At 36.6% G+C, this 19,981-nt stretch overlaps 1 protein-coding gene across 48 annotated transcripts in view; it reads right to left on the bottom strand.

Moving 5' to 3' along the window:
• The window catches only part of Ptk2 (protein tyrosine kinase 2), a 347,380-nt gene that overhangs the window by 178,796 nt on the left and 148,603 nt on the right, over nt 1–19,981 (bottom strand). The gene's annotated exons all lie outside the window — the stretch shown is intronic.

The raw sequence follows: 19,981 nt of genomic DNA, 5'->3' as shown, positions 1-19,981 counted from the left end.
TACTTCTTGGTGGTACTGGGGACTGAACCTATGACCTTCACACGAGATTCATCTCCCACACTTTTTTTTTTTTTTTAATTTTGAGACAGGGTCTAAGTTGCCCAGGATTGAACTTTTGATCCTTCTGCCTCAGTCTCCCAGACTGCTGGTACAACACGTGTGTGCTATCACACCTGGCATGATTCTTTTCTCTTACGGCAGAAAAAATGTCCCCTTTCTAGTAATGGACCACATGTGGCATTTCTGGTCTCAATGCTACTTCTCAAAACCTTTACTTAAGCAGGGTGTAGTGGTGCATGCCTATAATCCCAGCACTCTGTAAGGCTAAGGAAAATTCCATGTTTGAGACCAGCTTGGATGACTTAGCAAAAGCCTGTCTTAAAAGTTTAAAAAGGGATGCAGCTCATTGAGAAGGCCCTGGGTTCAATCCCCAATACTGTCCAAAACAAAAACAACAAGCTCTGCTCTATTTTCTGCATTAGCACCTAGACCTAAGTGGTCAATAAATATTTATGCATGAACGAGCAGACAAATGAACAAATAGTCCTCCCACTTAGGTTTCTGTGTATAAATGCTAATTCCCACAGATGAGATTTAGAAGCAACAATGGTTTCTATTCCTGACACATAATAGGCACTTAAGACTAACTGGAACTGAATTATTCAATTCAATGAGTTAAGTAAAACTTTTAATTCTAGAATCATTTTATTTACACTTCCATTGGTTCATTCTTTTGTAAAACAAAAGACAGGTCCAATTTTTAAAACTCAGTTTTGTTATGATAAACTGCTTTCTTACTGAAACAAAATGTAAGACCAAGAAACAGGAATCTGCAGAAGCAGAGCACACAGAGCTGCTCAGTGGCCCTCAGACATTTGGTGCAGACTTGAGGGGCTACACAGACCCTCACTGGCAAGCTGAAGAGGACACACCTCACACAAAACTGCCTGGAAGATTTTAGTCACTGTAATCTCTAAATATTTTTCACAGATGAGAAAATATGATTCAGTGTGATGGTCAAGTATGATCCAAATGTATGATCCAATTAGTTGCAAAGAAGGAATAATGGTAACTTAACAATCATTAAGGAGGGCCAGGGATTTAGCTCAGTGGTTCTGCCTCAAGGTCCTGAGTTCAATCCCTGGTACCAAAAAACAAACAAATGAACAAACAATCATTAAGGAAAATCTTACTTCTGAGCAAGACTTCAAATTTCTACAAGGTGTTTTCCACTTTTCAATTTTAATTTTTAGTAGCACATTCATAGTATATGATTACATCCTTCATGGGGAGTTGGCACATGTACATAACACATCTCATTTTTTTACCTCCTCTCCTATTTCTTGGTCTCCTTCCCACTTGCAAAGATCTATCTCCATTTCCTACTATCTTTTATTTTCTTCTTTAATTTATTTATATTTTGGGTTCCTCGTATAAAGGAAACCATGTGATACTTAAGCTTATGAGACTGAAATATTTCACTTAACATTATGGTCTCTAAGATACAAGTTGTTTTTCCTATAGCTCCAATCTCCTACTCTCATCTACAATCAAAGTCTGAAACACATTCATAAAGCAACTCATGTTCTGCAAGGGGCACTGAACACAGAGGAAGAGCAGGTCAGCACAACAGACCTTATATCCCCTTATCCACTTTGCTGGAGGAGAGAAAACACACCCCAGAGCTGCCTATCATTTGGCCTTCAGAGTATTCCCTGAAGCCTCTGAGCACCGTTATATCCCAAGGATAGGCTGTTAAGTCTCAGGGTTCTTCACACTCAGCGTTCATTTCCCTTATAAAACATTTATTGATTATATCTCTCCTACTAATCCCAGTAGAATTGCTTACACTTGTGAATGAATAAAACTTAACAGTTACCCACCGCATGATGACATTTCAGTCAGTGTAATGACTGTATGTATATATGACAGTGGTCCTGTAAGATTCTATCACCTGGTGGTGCTGTAACTGTCTTAGTTTGTGCAGACACTCTTACAACCTTTGCACAGCGACAAAAACTGCCTAAGATGCATTTCTCAGAACATATCCCTGTCATTAAACAATGCATGGCTCTATGACACTTTAAAGCATATACACAAATATACATTTTGAAGTATACATACCATGTTAAGATGATTTATATGTAATACCCCATTTAAGGCTCACAGCACCACTGTGATGGGGAACTACTATCATTCCTATCTTAAAACCTCAGAAAAGTCTGAAAAGACTGATCAAGAACTACTTTTTATTTAAGATGTATTTACCAGCTACCAGGTATCTTGAAGCATTTTATACACATCATTCCTGATCTTTACAGTAATTCTTCCAGATGGGTGTTAATAATAGTACAGTAGTAATTTATACATAAAGATCAGAAAACTTACATTTTCAGGGTCACATAAACAAGTGTTAAAGACAAGACTCAAAAACCAGATTTATCAATTCCTAAAACCCAGGCTTCAGTTTGCACCTACATCTTCTCATGAACATTCACAGTACAAAAACATTCACTAGCAGAGTAGTAGAACATACCTCATTTATGCTTTATCCCTATTATGTAATTTAATAGCTTTACATGCATCTCTTGGCTTATCGTTATCATTGTATTGTTTTCCTTCTCCACTGTGATTACTACTATTTATTAACTTTGCAAGATCCTTGCAAGAAAAAAACCCAACAAGTGATGAGGATGTAGCTGAGTGGTAAAGGACTGGCATAGCGTACACGAGGCCCTGAGTTCAATCCCTAGGACCACATTCAGACACAAGGACTTCAAAAAAATATTTTAAAAATAATTTGTTTCTGGGCCAGGGATTTAGCTCAGTAGTGCCTCGCGTGCCTTGCAAGCACAAGGTCCTGAGTTCAGTCCCTAGTACTGGGAAAAAAAAATGTTTCCATGTTAATTTTCTACTTAAAAACAGGATAGAGGGCCGGGGATTTAGCTCAGTGGTTTCGCCGCCTGCTGCGCAAGCTCAAGGACCCGAGTTCGATCCCCAGTACCAAATAAAAAAACAAAACAAAACAGGATAGAGGCTGGGGATATAGCTCAGGGGTAGAGCGCTTGCCTAGCATGTGTAAGGTCCTGGGTTCAACTCCTAGCACCATGGGGGAAGGAAAGGGAGACAAGATGAATTTGGACTGTTTTCATTTTGAGTACTGTATTTATATTCATGAATTTTTTTGTACTTTACTGTACAATATAATTAAATACAAGTTTTAATATAAAAACAGCTCACATTCTCTAATGGAAAATACTAATCCTAAATTACTCCATAAACTACATGTCAACACAATACTCTGGCTAATACATGAGGTTCTGTGTTTTGTTTTGGTCTCTTCTGAGCACTCTCACAGCCATACAAATTTATCAACTAGAAGCCAAAGAACTTAGTAGCAGGAGTAAAAGAATGGGACTCCAAGGGCAGGCAATGGGGAAAGGAGATGAGTTAACTTACCAGTGAGTGCCCATGGCACGTAATTTAGCTCTCAGAGCCTTCCTGGCTCAACTGTCCAACACTATTCCCTGAGTTATTATATCAGAGTGGACTATCTTGTGTACAGAAGGAACTCAGGGTAGTTTTGAACTAAAACTAATTTCTTAATGTTTCCTGTTCCATACTTAAACTATAAAACTACTCAAATTAAGGACTAGGCTATCTTAAGGCGGTGTGTATTTTGTCACAATTCATTATCATTTAATATAGTACTAAATACACATTTATTATTTGATAAACACTGAATGCCTATCATGTGTCTGGATATCCTAGTGAATAAAGCATATATGGAACATATATGGGAACTTACCCACCTGTGATGGTGAGTATATTTTCATTTAAAAAGGATTACTTTGGATGCTACATTGAGGATAATAAAAGGAAAGGATCAAAGTTAGAAAACTTGTACAATAAGTCTTCTCACTGTCTTTGTCTATTTATAATGGACAGGTAACCATAACAGGTAAAAGAATTTAACTGTATAAACATTTTTAAAAGATTTGATCATGTACATGCATTTATACAAATAATCTGATCTCTCAAACTCTAAAGGTACACAGCTCCTGTATTTCCTAGATTTTTAAAAACATCTAATAAATCTCACTTAAGATTTTTGAATTCCAGGGCAATGTTTTTATAAGTCAATCCTTTCTATAAAGTTACTCCAGAGAATAAAGTAAGCACTCAAATTCCATGCCTTCCTGTGCTATGGACATGACAATAGATAAGGCTTTGTGTTTGCTTTCACTGAACACATGCCTATTCAACAACTAATGTCAGTATAATGAGTAGAGAACCGGATCAGTGGTTTCTGGGGTTACAGAGGCACCAGGTCTAACTATAAAGCACCAGGGAGTCTGCATGGATGAGACAGTTCTGTATGCAGATTACAGTGGTTACTTGTCTGTGCCAGTGACAAAAGTCCACAGAACCACACACATTTGAGTCCCTGCCAACAGTGCTGAGATCCAAAAAAGTTTCATAGTCAATAGTATTCTGCCAGCACAACTCTTTGATGCATTGATCCTTTGTATTTTTTGTCTCAATACATTAATTTGTGCTCTTATCTTTATAATCTTTTTTCCTATTAGTTTTAGATTTGGATTGTCATTTTTCTAGGACAAGAAATGTATCATTAGGTTATTCATTTAGGAATGTTCTATTCTTTTAAGTATACATTTATATCTTAGAACTGCTTTCACTGTGTCCCATATGTTTTTGGATGCTGTGCTTCCACTGTCATTTGATTCTAAGAAACTTTTTATTTCTTCCCTGATTTCCTCTGTGACCCAATGATTATTCAATAACCTATTTAATCTTAATGTCTGTGTACTCTGTAGCTTCTTTTGCTGTTGACTTCTAGCTTCATTCTCCTTTGATATAATAATATGCAGGAGATTATTTCAATACTTCTGTATTTAAGTATGCCTTCTGGCTTATTTGGTGTAGTTTAAAAAGTTCTGTATGCTGTTGAGAAAAATATCTATTCTGTTACTGATGAATGAAATACTATGTAAGTATCTATTAAGTCCATTTGCTCAATGGTGTGGTTTAAACAATGTTTGTTGCTTTTCTGTCTCCTTTACCTGTGAGAATAAGGTATCTACTAGTATCGACCAGTAGTATCAACTACTGGTATCTGTCCTTTTAAGTGCACTAGTTTTTGTTTTATGAAGTTAGGTGTGCCGATATTTGATCCATAGATATTTACAATCCTTATCTTTTTCTGTTGTTCTCTTTACTGGTATGTAGTAGCCATCTTGTCTCTTCTGATCAGTTTTGGCTTAAAAGTTTACTATGTCTGAAAATGAGATAGCTACTCGTGCTGGTTTTTAGGCTCCAGTTGAATGGGGTATTCTTTTTCATCTTCCCACTTTCAGTCTATGTACTACTTCTTTTGAATGAGGTGTGTCTCCTATAGGTGATACATGGATTTTTTTTTTTGAGCCAATCTGCCACTCTCTTTTCAGACTAGAGAGCTGAGACCACTGACACTGAGTTATTATTGTAAGGTGTTTATTTTATTTTATTTTTTGGTACCAGGGATCGAATTCAGGTCCTTGTGCTTTCGCAGCAGGCAGCGAAATCACTGAGCTAAATCCCCAGCTGTAAGTTGATTATTGAATCCTGTTATATTATTTTTCCACTGCTGATTTTTTTTTCCTCTTTTGTTTAATTACTCATCCAGCTAGATGTATACTTTCCTTTGGGCTTTTTGGTGCTGGTGGCCACTGTCTTTATGTTTCCCATCAATATTTTCTACAGTCCTGTTTTAGTGGTAATGTATTTCTTTAGGATTTCTTTTGTAACAGAATCTTTACTTCTGTCAATTTTGAAAGCTAATTTTACTTTCAAAATCTAGGTAGACAATTATTTTCTTTTAGAGCTTGAAAAATCTTAGTTCCAAAATCTCCTGGCCTTTAAGGTTTGTGCAGAAAAATCCAGTTATTCTGATGGACTTGGGTTTATAGATTACTTGCTGTTTTTCTCTGACAGCTTTCAGTATTTTCTCCTTTTGTGAAATTTCTGCAATTCTAATTATGATGTGTTGTGGAGATGTTCTTTTCTTTTCTTTTTGGTAGTGGGGATTGAACTCAGGACCTTGAGCTTGCCAGGCAGATGTGGCACCACAGAGCTAAATTCCCGGCCAAAGGTTCTTTTTTTCTGTTTTTTTTGTACCAGGGATTGAACTCGGGTCCTTGTGCTTTCGAGGCAGGTGGCGGAACCACTGAGCTAAATCCCCGGCCCTAAAGGTTCTTTTCTGATTGTGGCTATTTGGGGTTCTATGTGGCATTTGCACTTTAACACTAAATTCTTTCCCAGATTTGGAAAAATTTCTATGATTTCAGTGAATAAATTCTTTATACCTTTGGGAGTTTCATTCTAATTTTTTCCCTTTACTCCTATAATTCTGATGTTTTATTTTTGTTTTTGAGTCAACTAACAGGAGTTGGATCCAGTTTCCACAGTATGGTGCCTTGTTTTTAGGGTATCACTGAGTATACGATATACCACATCCACCTTGTCTTCTAACCCCATCCTCATATTGGTCAAGTCTGCTACCTACGATTTCCAATGAATTTTTCTTATCATCTCTGCTTGTTTCCTCTTCATACTTTCTACGTCTTTTCTGAAGTGGACATTCAATCTTGTATAGTCTTGCTTAACTCAGTTTGTTTCTTCTTTAAGGCTATCAAACATTATATTGGTAAAATCCTTTATGTGTTTAATTAAATCTTCTTTGAACTCATTAAACATCTTATGTATTTGCTTGTATGTTTATCTCTTCAAAGATTGACCATTTGGTTTTTGAGCTCTTTTCCTACAGCTTCCTCTACTTTAATGTCCATGAGATCAGTTTTTAGGAAGCAGATGTTTGAGGGGGCATCTTGCTGGCTTTTTTCTCATGTTTCTATTGTTTGTGCACTATGGGTTCAAGACCATTTAGGATAGAGAAGCTGTCACTACTATGGAAATCTCTCTTTAGAAAGATTCTGTCTCCCTGTGATATACCATTGGATTTGGTTATGTTTTGGTGTTCATACCTCTTTTCTATCTGTTCAGTGTACCGATATTCCTTGTATAATGATCTGCCTGTTTAATGACTGTTCAGACTTATGACCAAGGCTCACTGTTCAGACTTATAAACCCCCACTCTGACTTACAACCTGTCTTTTTTGGGGGAAGGGGGTACAGTTCTGTACATCTTGCTTACAGAGTCTGTGTCTTTTTTTTGTACAATAGCCCTTGTTTATAAAATATAGTGGTACCTTGGTTCACAAATATAATTCATTCCACAATTCTGGCTGTAAATTTTGCTGGTTGTACTGTATAGTACAGCAGTTTTATGTTATTATATACATTATAGTACTGCATGTAAGAGTTTTGCAAATGAAAGCAAAGTTACCATTTATTTGTTCTGAGTATTGTAAGGTACATATTGTTTACAACCAGTTCATTAACAAACTAGTCTCAGGACCAGAACTGGGTTGTTAAACAAGGAAATGTCTGTAATATTCGAGGATCTTCTTCTTCTTTTTTTTTTTTTTTGGTACCGGAGATCAAACTTGGGTCCTTGTGCTTGTGCAGCAGGCGGCGAAACCACTGAGCTAAATCCCCGGCCCCTCGAGGATCTTCTTAATGTCCAACCTTCTTCTGGGGACTTGATGCCCAGCACCACTCAAAGAAAAAACAAATTGCAGTAATGCTGACAAAAGGAAGTCAAACCAGATTATCAGAATATAATAAAAACCAATTAAAAGCAAAAACTATGCCATCATTAATAGAAGACTCAAAGGCAAACCAGTTGTTGACATACTTTAAAAAGCAGTATCTACAACTATACCAACCTAAACAGAAAAGAGATCTGCAACAATAATGTAGACAGAAAGACAAACCAAATATTGACATAGTAAATATCTAGTGAAAGCAGGTATACCATCATTAACAATAAAAAAGAACTCAGCAATAATAGTATAGTCAACTAAATATTGTAGCTAAAAATTTTTTTTTTTTTCTTTTTTTGGTACCAGGAAGCAAAGTTGGGACCTTGCACTTGCAAGGGAGGCACCGGAACCACTGAGCTAAATCCCCAGCCCTGTAGCTAAAAATTAATATAGCTCAATAGTAATAATAAGGAGAGGAGAAAATGAAAGAAGTAAAATTTAAAAAGAAAAGGAATGAGAAAAGTGAGACAAAAATCTGATTAAATAAAATAAAATTGACAGAAGTAACAAAAAGACAAAAAATAATGGAAACTAAGAGTAAAACATAGCAAAAAAGAAACAAGACAAAAACAAAAGGACAAAGAAAAAGAGGCTTAGGGCTATATTCACTCCAGTATCTCTTAAGTGTTTCTGCCCTTCTGTGTGCCCCACATTACTGCTATCTGTGACTATCTTTATGGTCTCCCAAGGTGCCGCCTTTGCTGAAGAGGACCCTTTGTCCACACAACCTGGGATATGGCAAATATCTGAGTCCTATCCCTGGTCATACAAGCACATGGGAAAAGCAAATGGACCACTGAGGTCTGTGCTGGGAGTAGGCAGTAAGGGGGACCAAGCAGTCCACTGACTTAATGTTATCATTTTCAGATCCAGCACTCTCAAAAAAACACACACTGAGCTCAGCTTCTCACCACAGAGGGTGCCCAACATCTTTATCACAACTTGAGCTCCCTACTACTTGAACTTCTCAAGTGATCTGCAACTAGCCCACTCCTTCTCCTGGGTGGTCTCCCACTCAGTCACTATGGTAGGGTGACGCCAAAGTTCCTTAAGTAAAGTTGTTCTCTGTCATCTGATTCCTGGAATATCTCAGTCTTGAACAATAAAGGGATTTCCTCCCCAAAAGACTTCTGATTATATCACTCCCAAGTACGGCAGATGCTGCGGTGAATTTCTTCTCCAACTCTAGCCTGCCATATGGAAAAAGTCACATTCGGGGTAAAATCCCATGCTGTATTTGCAGTTTACAACAACCATGGGCTTTTCTTGGGGTTAGCACTGTCTGTTGTTTTTTTCCCCAGGGCTGCCAACACTCTGGGTTTAGCTTGTGTTTTTAAGGGCTGGATTAGCATTCCAGACTGCTTTGTTCTATGCTCTACATTGTCTTCAGTTTCTCTAGTTCTCTGGTTTCTAGTCTTCCTGCTGGCTCGCTCTTGATTCCTGGAGCTCTACTTCTTTTTCTCTTTGCTAAACTTGTTTTCTAGGTGTCTGATTCCAGGTCCCTGAGAGTCTATATTTTGTTGCCTGCCCTTCCCCCAACATTTTTAATCCCCCTCTTTCCTAAAGTGTTCTAATAAGAGCATTTTTGCATATCTAAAACTAACTATGGCTCATAATCTAAACACTGACTATTGGAAAACATGGCCATCAATTTGACCAGATAATTTATGTATAAGCTGTGATGCTGGAACATATACAGTAGTGTCTTGGTTCAAGAATGCTTTTGTTTCCGAAGAATCTGGTTACCAACACAACTGTGGCCCATCTTTCCCACAATGACACAAATGTGGCTATTTTTTCCAGAATCATGGAATGAATTAAGTTCGTGAATGGAGGCACCACTGTGTAACTGAGATCTGTCAGTTATTTATAAATAATCGAGCAGGCACTGTTCATCTACAAGATTGAAACACAGGAAACACTTTGAACACCCAAGCTCTGATCAGAGTCCCAGGTGAAGTAATCAAGCAATATATGTCTCCTGTGCAGCTCTAAGGGGTGTGTACACTTGGAAGCTTCTACTTGGTTTCCTCTAGACTATGCACCACACACCCTTTTTTGTTGCTCTTTTACTCGGCATCCTTTTGATGAAACAAATCACAACAACAAATGTAACTTTGGAGTCCTATAAATCCTTCTGACGATTCACTGGACATGAAGGTAGTCTGAGGTCCCTCAAGAGGGGAGTGTTTCTGGCAAAGAGTTTGTCAGAGGCTAAAAGTTGGAATAAAAGCAAATTTAAAATATTGGCAGGGGACAGACAGATCATTGGAAAATAATCATCTCTGCTTCCCTATTTCTAAAATCTTTCATGCAGAAGGGCAATCAAGAAATACAGGTAAGGGTCGGGGATTTAGCTCAGTGGTTTCGCTGCCTGCTGTGCAAGCGGCAAGGACCCAAGTTCGATCCCTGGTACCAAAAAAAAAAAAAGAAATACAGGTAAGAGTAAAATTATGACAGTTTATCTAAGTGTGCATTAACCATGAATGCTTCCCTTTGAATTACCAAGAATACATTGAAGTAGAAAGAGGAAAGAGGAGGAAATGTATACAATTAAGTCCACTAAAAAAATGAACAAAAACTATGTCTCATAATATAAGAGAGACTCAAACCCATATTTAATCATATTTTCTAGTCTGGGAAATGGCAGCTGATAATTTCCACACTAAAAATATGAGGTTTTAAACTAAAATTTCACAGTTAGAGTTACAATTTCAAAATATGTTTTAACTGACTGAAGGTGAAAAATACACAGAAGGAAATCTATTTCTTACAATAGTTATCTGAATGAAAACTTATAAAAAGTAAATTGGAATAAAAATAGAAAGATGGATCAGTAAAAAATAAGTACATTCTGGGACCTTGTATATTTCTACAGGCTAAGTTATATTCTACACCGCAGAGTTAAGTTGTGGTTCTATTTTCTTCAACTTCCTCCTGGAACTCTTTTTTGTTAATAAACCACTGTTATTTAGTATTTAAGAACCAACTGGTAAATATACTCATTTTAGATCTTAAAATGTGTGTAGGAACAAACATTGAAGACTTTATGTCAGACCCAGGCATCTTAAAGTGCTGAAAATTTCAGCAGTGCCAAAGTATTTCTATACAAGTTTAACATCTTCAATGCAAATTTAGTTAATATGACAATTCCTGACTAAACATGAACACAGGCCTTTAAACTAATAACCACAACCATTTGCACAAAAATGCCAATTAAATACAACTTTAACGAATGAATGTTAACTGAGAAAAGAGAAATGTTATATGGTAAAGGAAAAATTTGACTGCAGGGTAAAACACACTTTTCTTGCTTTCTAAAAGACATAAGCCTTATCAAAAAAATTATTTTTTCAGACTCTATAGTGAATGGGGTTATAACAAGTTTCTAGTTTATTTTTAGAATGTGCTGATTAATATCTTTTGGGACATTAAAAATAGGTCAAAAAACATTTAGCACACCATTTGAGGTTTCTGACATTGATAGTCACATTCAGGACATCTTTCAGTAAAACTACGTGCATATAAACAGTAATGTACAACCAAAAATCCAACTCTCAAACATAAGTATGTCCACTGGCATACTGCTTCTTCTAGGATTCCATCCAAAATGGGCTCAAGCTGAAATTTCAAACTATGGAATAATAAAATTTAAGGCAGTTTATTACAATCTATCTACTTCCCTTCCTTCCTTGGGACAGGCAAGGTGGTACAAAGAATGTAAACATAATTATTTTATTTGTACCCTGATAAAAAACCCCAAACCATCAAAACCACTGGCTGTTCTGAAACAGAAATTTACCAGATAACAATGTGGAGTGATCTCCATGTACCAGGCATTTCTAAAGTGTTCTGATACTTCATTGAATATTTACAATTCCCTGACCCTTTTCACAGATTAAAAACTGTATCAGTAATTAAATTGAATGAAAATATTAGCAAAACATGAAAAAGCACCACCATTCAAGATACATTTCAAAATCACAGAGTCAGAAAGTAACATGTGACTGCCAGAGGCTCAGGGGAGAGGTGAATGGGGAGATACTATATAGTTTCAGTATTAAAATTTTTAAAAGTTATGGATAGATGGTGGTGGAGGTTGTGTATTATGAGTGTACTTAACACCACTGAACTCTACATATAAAAATAGTTATGGTGGTAAATTTTATGTTATATGCATTTTAGCTCAAGAAAAAAATGGGTGAAGAAGTCTTAACAATTAAGGCAAAACAGGCAAAAAGATCTAAGCAAATGTTCACAAAAGATAGGTTAACATGCAACATACATGAAGGAATAGTCAATCATTACTAGCCAGTACTTACTAAAGTGAATATGAAAACCAGTATGTGATTGCAACACACACCCAACTAGACAGACTGAAGTGAAAAACAGATGCCACCAAATGTTGGATAAAAAGTGAAACAACCTAAAGTCTCATATGTTACCGAAACAGCATAAATAGTGTAACTATTTTGATAAAGTAGCTGTTGTTTCCTTAGAAAATGAAATACATTTCTACCCCAAGCTCCAGCAGTTCAAGTCCAAAAGAAATGAGATTCACTAAAATGCTTATAATAGCATGTTCATAGTTATTTTATTAATAGTAGTAAAAACATGAGAACAAGTCAGATATCCATCAGTGGGAGAATGAAAAAAAATGTAATATACTTGTATAACATCATACTACTCAACATTAAAAAGATACATGTAACTGAAATCTCACAAACATTATACTGCAAAATGAGCCTTACATAAAATATACATGATCTCCTGTTCATAAGAAATTCTAAAACAGGCAAAACTAAGTTACAGTGGGAAAAATAACAGGAACAGTGTTTGATTCTGATGGTTAGAGCAAAGACCCTGTGGTAGTCAGCTTTCCACTGCTTTGAGAAAATACCTGAAAAGAATAACTTAAAAGAGGAAAGCCTTATCATTGGCTCACAGTTTCAGACATGATCAGCTGACTCCACTGCTTTTAGGCCTGTAGCGAGGTAGAAACATCATGGCAGAAGGGCATAGTGGATGAAAACTGCTCAACTCATAGCAGCCAGGCAGCAAAGAGAAGAAGAGATGCAGAAAAGAGGCTGGGGACAAGAGACAGTCCTTAAGGACATGCTCCCATAATATACTCCCTTCCTAAATTTCCATCAACTCTCAATAATGCCATCAAATTATGAATCCATCAATGTATTAATCTACTGATGAAGTTAGTGGCCTCATGATTAAATCATCTTCAAAAAACCCATCTCTGAACACTGCTGCACTTGGGATCAAGCCTTCAGTACCTAAGTTTTGGGAGACTATTTCAGATCCAAACAGACTTTTTGGGAAGAGTCAGTGGGAACTTCTGCAGTCATTGTCATATTCTCCTGATGTCATATTCAGGTGAATGCCATTGTGGAAATTCAGGAAATGTACAGTTAATATCTGTGCATTTAATTGTGTATAAATTTCACATCAAAATACATAAACACTAAGTACTGAAGTGTAGATAATGGTATGTACATTAAAGTATATTAATATCTGAAATTTACATTGAAATATACCAAACTTAAGGTGGATTAGTGGCTAGATAAAGGGATAGAAAGATAAAACAGTTATGTGATAAAGGAATCAAAATAAATTTAAAAGGCAAAATCTAGGTGCTGAGTACACTGTTAAAATTCTTTCAAAACGACCGGGTATTTTTTAAAGCTTCATAATAAATACTGGAGAAAGTATAAAATTCTGAGGTACAGAAAATTTAAGTGATTTCTCCATAACTAAAGGTAAATCTGTGGGGGGAAGTGTCAAACTCATCCATAAAGCTTGCTGACACTAATGACTATCTCTGGAGATTGATCCCTAGCTTCTCAGACTACTAAGTATAGTGAGAATGATAGTTTTGAAACCTAGATCTAAACTGTTACCTCTTTGTACTAAACCTACTTTAGCTGAATGCTTCACAGTAAAGGGCAAAGGGCTGAAAAAGGCATTTCAAACCATATGTTACTCTGATTTCTTTCATACCACTGTCTTCTAGCTGTCCCCCCACAACCCTTAGCCACACTGGTCTTTCAGCTACTTAAATCAACAAGCCCCTTTCCACTGGGCTCTACACAGAATGCAAACATGGAAAGGCAATTAAGCAAAACAGCAATTTAGTGACAAGATTTCAACAGTATAGCTAAAGGCACCTGACAGCTAGATCAGAACTAGATTCACAATGAGTTATAATAAACAATTATTTTTACACTACTGAGGTCACAAGAATATAAAAGAAGAGTGAGGAGTGGCAAGGAGGAAAAAGCAATCTAAGATGTTGGGGGGGGGCACGAGGTTAAGGGGAACAAGGTAGACACATGATATAGCTGGCCAGTAACAGCACTGCTTCCCACTTCCCAACATGACAGAGCTAGCCTTGAGGTTCCTGCAGTAAGAAGCAAACTTCTACAGTCCTCATTTGGTAGCATGTTTTCCCCAGCAAATACAAATGTTTGGAGAAAAAAATCTCCAGTCTAGGCCCTCAAACTTCTCACACCCGAAGGTTAACAGAAGTTCAGAACACATAAGGAGACAAGACACTGTAAACAACAGCCAGTACAAGCCACCACCAACAAATGTGAAGCCTAAAAACCACAGAGGCTGGAATTCAGATTCAGAATGGAGGCATTAAATGTAAAATGGCAAAAGAAACAAGGCAGACAAATTTGGCAATTAAAAAAATAAAAGAAATAAAGGGTTAAAAAACATAAAATTAGTCACAACTGGGGAGAGCTGGTGATATGACAGATTTATCTAAGCTATACCTCCCAAAGAGATTAGGAGTTGAAACCATAAAAAAGAAGTTCATAAGGAGGGATAAACTTCAAAAGTCTAATGTAGACCTAAACTGAAATCCCAAAAGGAGTATCAAAGAACCAAGGAAGGCCACATTTGAATAATATGACATTTCTAGAACTGATGAAAAGACATGAACCCACAAGAATACAGGAAGCACAGCTGAGATCAAGTAGAAAATGAAAATCCACTGTAGTGTGTAATAGCAGAGGACATCATTGAAGAAAGGTAGGGGGTGGGGGACAAACAGATCACCTACAAAGACATAGATGAGAGAAAATTTCTCAATAGCATCAGGGAAAATAAAAGACAGTAGAAAATTCCATCAAGACACTGAGAGGAAACAACTAGGGATTCTGGTATGTATGCCCAGCAGGGGTATCTTTCATACAGGAAAAAGAATACTAAGGAGACAGAGTAGAACAACACAGTTAACATCCTTGAGTGTATATTTATCAAATACTTGCACTGAACCATTAAGAGGATAGATATTCTATTCAAGCAAAATTGGAAACTTTACAAAAACTAAATACATGCTTGACGATTAAACAAATCTAAAAAAAATTGAACTAATATTATCAAATGAACGACAGTGTGCAACTACAATGGAAAATTATTTTTGAAATGAACTAAAAGGGATAAAATTTTAAAATCCCAAATGATCATTTCCATTTCTACCAAGAAGGCAGACTAAATGTCCTGACCAATCTGCTCACTGAAAGTAATGAGAAACGCTGAACAAAATATTTTTTTAAAAAGTCTTCTGTGACCTGGGAGACAAAATTAAAAACATATTCAGGCTAATGATAGGAATGCAGAGGGCTAGAGAAGAACTAGGGTCAGTATTTCCCTTAAGGGTGGGACTGAAAAAAACATGTTGTAAAACATGACAACTGGCCAAAGAAGTAGGCAAGGCAATAAAAAATGTAAAATAAAAATGGTTACCCATGTAGAAATAAGGGGGATGGGAGCGTTGTGAGCCAGGGAACCATCAGGATGTCCTTTTCATCAGACCAGTAAGGTACATGGATATTTATCTCACTGTTAAATATCATAACTTACAGAAGAATACATGTCTTACAGGGCTGTAATCCTAGCACTCTAAGAGGCTGAGATAGAAGGATTAAGCTCAGCCTAGGCAATTTAGCAAGCTTGTCTCACAATAAAAAAAATTTAAACAGACGGAAGCTGGGAATGTAGGTCATGTTAGTGTAAAGGGTCTGCATTCAATCACCAGTCTCAGTCTCTCTTCTCTCAGTGTCTCTGTGTGTCTCTGTCTCTGTCTCCCTCTGTCATCAAATTCTGAGCTCCTTAAAAATGGACTGAATTAACTCAGAAATCAGTAAAAATATGAATATGTACATATCTTTGAAAACAGGTGTCATCAAGTTCTGCATTCCTGATAAAGTGAATAATCTGTCTCTGAATTCAGTGACAATTTCCATACAGAAACATTTACACAATATTTCAGCTGCATTTTAAGTGGCTATAAATAGTTTAAGGAACCAATTGTTTACACCCCTTCTTTATGATTCTGTCTGTGTATTTAAACAGGAGACAATTCTTAATTACTAAATGGTTTTCCAACTTTGAGATTAAGTACATGCCCAAGTTTGGTACTACCTATGTCTACATATGGATCACTTGTAAAGGTCTGTGATAGAATTTGAAACACGTACCAGGACAGAGTCAGCATTAAGACTATATATAGCATGAGAAGTCAAATATATAGTGACTTGACAAACCAGGATGAAAAACTCTATTATTTTCAAAACTTTCTTGCCAGATCAGGGTATAAATAAAAATACATACATTTTTTCACACAAAAGAAATTACATGTCTTATACACAGCCTGTTTTAAACAATAATCCTTGATAAAATACCTTTCACATTCACAAGTTACTATGTATCACTATCTACGATGGACACAGATTTGAAACTTAGCAGAATCTATATTTAACGAATCTTCTGACAGGCATGTGCAATGCCTCCAATATTTTGTTATTTTCCTATGAGTATCCATGCACATACAGTGGACCCTTTACTTATTAACTCTATTGGTTCCCGAGGGCTGGTTATAACTAAATCAGTACAGCTGAGATCTGGATGTTTACCTGGGTACACACTATAGATAACAAGAAGCAGATGAATCTTCCATTGACCTAATTAACCCAAATTGTTCGTATGTCAGGCCAGTCATAACTTGAAGGTCCACTGTACATATATGTATAAATCTTTTTTGGGGGGGGAAAGATTGGGGATTGAACCCAGAACCTTTGCACTGAGCTACATCCCTAGCCTCTTTATTTTGAGACAGAGTTTTGGAAAATTGGTCGGGCTGGGCTCAAACTTGCTATCATCCTGCCTTATCCTCCCAGAGTACTGGTATTGCAGGTATGTACTACCATGCCTGGTTTCATAAATCTTATTTCACCAGAACAAATCCCTAGAAATAGATTTGGTCAAATCATATGCAATTGTCATCATTTGCTGCCTAACAAATGTGAGGATATGAACACAGTTATGGCTCTCAAAATACTTTCTAATCTTTTTTTTTTGAGACAGGGTCTTGCTATGTATGTAGTTCAGGCACGGGCTAGCCTCAAACTTAAAGCAATCCTCCTGCCTCCGCCTCCCAGGTCCTGGGTCTACAGGCTTATGCCACCACAGCCCACTCATTCTAACATATCTCTTCTTCCTTTCCTCTCCTTTGTGGCTGAAGCACCAATTTTAACTTCTTCTGTTTAACTGTTTATTTGTGCTTGAGACCCTGGCACAAGCAAACAGTAAAAATGACAATATGGGAAAATAGGATGACTATGACTACACTTGTGTTTATTTTAAAATGTTTATGCTTGGTCAGTGACTATAAAAGCATACACAAAACAAACATCACAAAAGACAATTTAAGTGACATTTTAGAATATTTTCTGGACTTTCTAAAAATGTGCCGTATGATTTAACTCATTTCTAAAAATTAAAAGAAGGAGACAGAATGAAGAAGAGACACTGTAGAAATAGATGACAGAAGAATGTAGGGAAGAGGGTCTAGCAAGGCCCTGGAGAATAAAAAGGGACAAGGGCAAGACATATACCATGCTGGAGCACACAACTCACACCTGCATCTTGATTCGCAAATGGTAAATACTAAATTCTCAGCAGCTTCGCACTGTCTACAGTGTAAAATCCAGAGAATAACTGGGCAAGTATATGGAAGACAATTTTATCTCATTTAATCAACATAATGATCCTATGGGTGGGTATCATAGATTGCAACTGTAGTAGCTAAAAGATTCAGAAACGTACCTCAGGTCACAGAGTTACAAAATGCACAGCAGGTACAATACTGTATTTACTGCACATGCCCTCAAGAAAATTTTGTCATTATACATCACATTTTCTGAGTTCTATAAAGATTACTTAACTGTATTACATAAATACATTTTCTTGGTTAAAAAACAAAAATGGACCCACTGGTATGCACAGTACTAGCCTCCAGTCACAGAGCCAGAAGGAAAGTCTTCCAAAAATGAAAAACCTTGGACAGCCTAGTAATAGTGTGAAAGGAACAAGAGAGTTTTTTAGGTTACCCCAGAAATTGCAAAAGGAGTAAAACCCAGGATATTTAAGCCTGTATTATATATTCTGGAAACCAATGTCACCAAAGAAGCCATGTATTTCCTCAGTGGGAGCATTTTTTCCCCAAAGAAAGTATATTAATCCCACTATATATCATCTACAAATGAGAAAATGCAATACAGGTTGAGAAATGCTAATCAGAAAAACTGAAATCTACAATGCTCCAAAACCCATAGCTTTTTGAGCACCAACATGATGCACAAGTAGAAAATTTCATATCCTGAAACTGGTTCCTACTCAAAATTACTTTAAAATTCTACACAGGATTACCTTCAGTCTATGTATATAAGGTATACATGAAATATGAATGATTTCATATAACCACTTGGGTCCATCCCTAAGATATCTTATTATGTATCTGCAAATATTTCAAAATCAAAATACACTTCTGGTCAGAAACACTTCTGGTTCAAAGCATTTTTGAGGAGGGATAGGCAACCTGTATAAACACACTAGTTATTTAAATTCTCTTGTCTCCCTCTTCACTACAATATGAACCTCATCAGGTACTGTAGCTAAAGGACGAGCTGTAACAGTACATATAAGAATGAACAAGTGTGTAAGGTAGAAATCACTTCTGCAATGTGAATAGGCCTCCAATAACTTCAGCTGAAATCTAAACATGTGTTCTCTCTTTCCAGCTAGCCAAATTCAACTCCCTCCCTCATCAAACTGTTACTATAAATCCGAAGTTCTCACAAGTTTACCATAAATTCCCTGTATGATTTCTACTTCACAGACAAAAAAAGACACATACCACACCCCACAAGAGCTAGAAAATTCCTTAGCTTCCTGGTCTCAGTGAGAATCTTATAAGCAGAAACATCTATCTATTGTTATTTTGCATACAAGAAAAACAAAAAATAATTTACATTCTTATTTTCTTCTGAAGCTAATCCACCATTGCTTTTACTTGACAACAGAAGCTAGACTTATACAATGTTTCTTATTTTCACTGTTCATTTTAGTTTAATCAGTGCGTACTGTCAAATCCATCCACTACATTTGTTTATTACCATACTATCCTTTCTTTCTCTCATCCACCCCCTCATTCCTTTCCTCCTGCCTTGTCTTGTCTTTCTCTTAATGGTACTAGGGATTGAACCCAGGGCCTTGCACTGAGCTACATCTCCAGCTCTTTTTATACTTTGAGGCAAGGTTTTGCTTAGTCACCAAGTTCTCCAAGCTGGATAGAACTTTAGATCTTCTGGCCTCAGTCTCCTAGAGTGCTGGGACTATAGGTGTGCACTATCATGCCTACTTTTAATTCCTCATTGGAATGGTTAAAGACCTTCCAAATTTGTCTGAAGCCTTTTAAAACCCCAATCCAAACTGAAAGTGCAAATAAGGATGAAAATGACTAAAATGAATAATTGATAATTTGAAATAAGGTCCAAGGGTTTGGGGATGGTGGGAGGGGAAGGGGAAAGGGAAAAAGGGAAAGGAAAAATTAAGAGAAAAAAAATGGAATCAAACTCTGTGTAAATATGGAAGGGTGGAGGGGTTGAAGGGTGCACAGGCAATGGGAGAAAAAATAAGAACTAAGATACATCATGTTTTGGTACAAACACACAATGATAAATGTAAATGTATTTTATACCTAAAATGTACCAATAAATATATATATGAAAAAACAAAACAAAACAAAACAAAACCCCAATCCATCCCTGCAACTGCCACCCAATCAGGGTGGTCTCATTTAAAAGTTTAAAATTCTGATTAAGGCACTTATTAATTAAATGCTTAAAATGGTTCCTGATGGATAACCTGCAGGAGAAAACCTAAACTCTGTTTAC

Source organism: Heterocephalus glaber, unplaced genomic scaffold, assembly GCF_053883595.1.
Source record: "Heterocephalus glaber isolate CG9 unplaced genomic scaffold, H.glaber_assembly_v1.0 deba00000281, whole genome shotgun sequence".
Lineage (NCBI taxonomy): Eukaryota > Metazoa > Chordata > Mammalia > Rodentia > Bathyergidae > Heterocephalus > Heterocephalus glaber.
The sequence above is the reverse complement of the archived record's forward strand: the minus strand, read 5'-3'. Positions and strand labels throughout refer to the sequence as shown.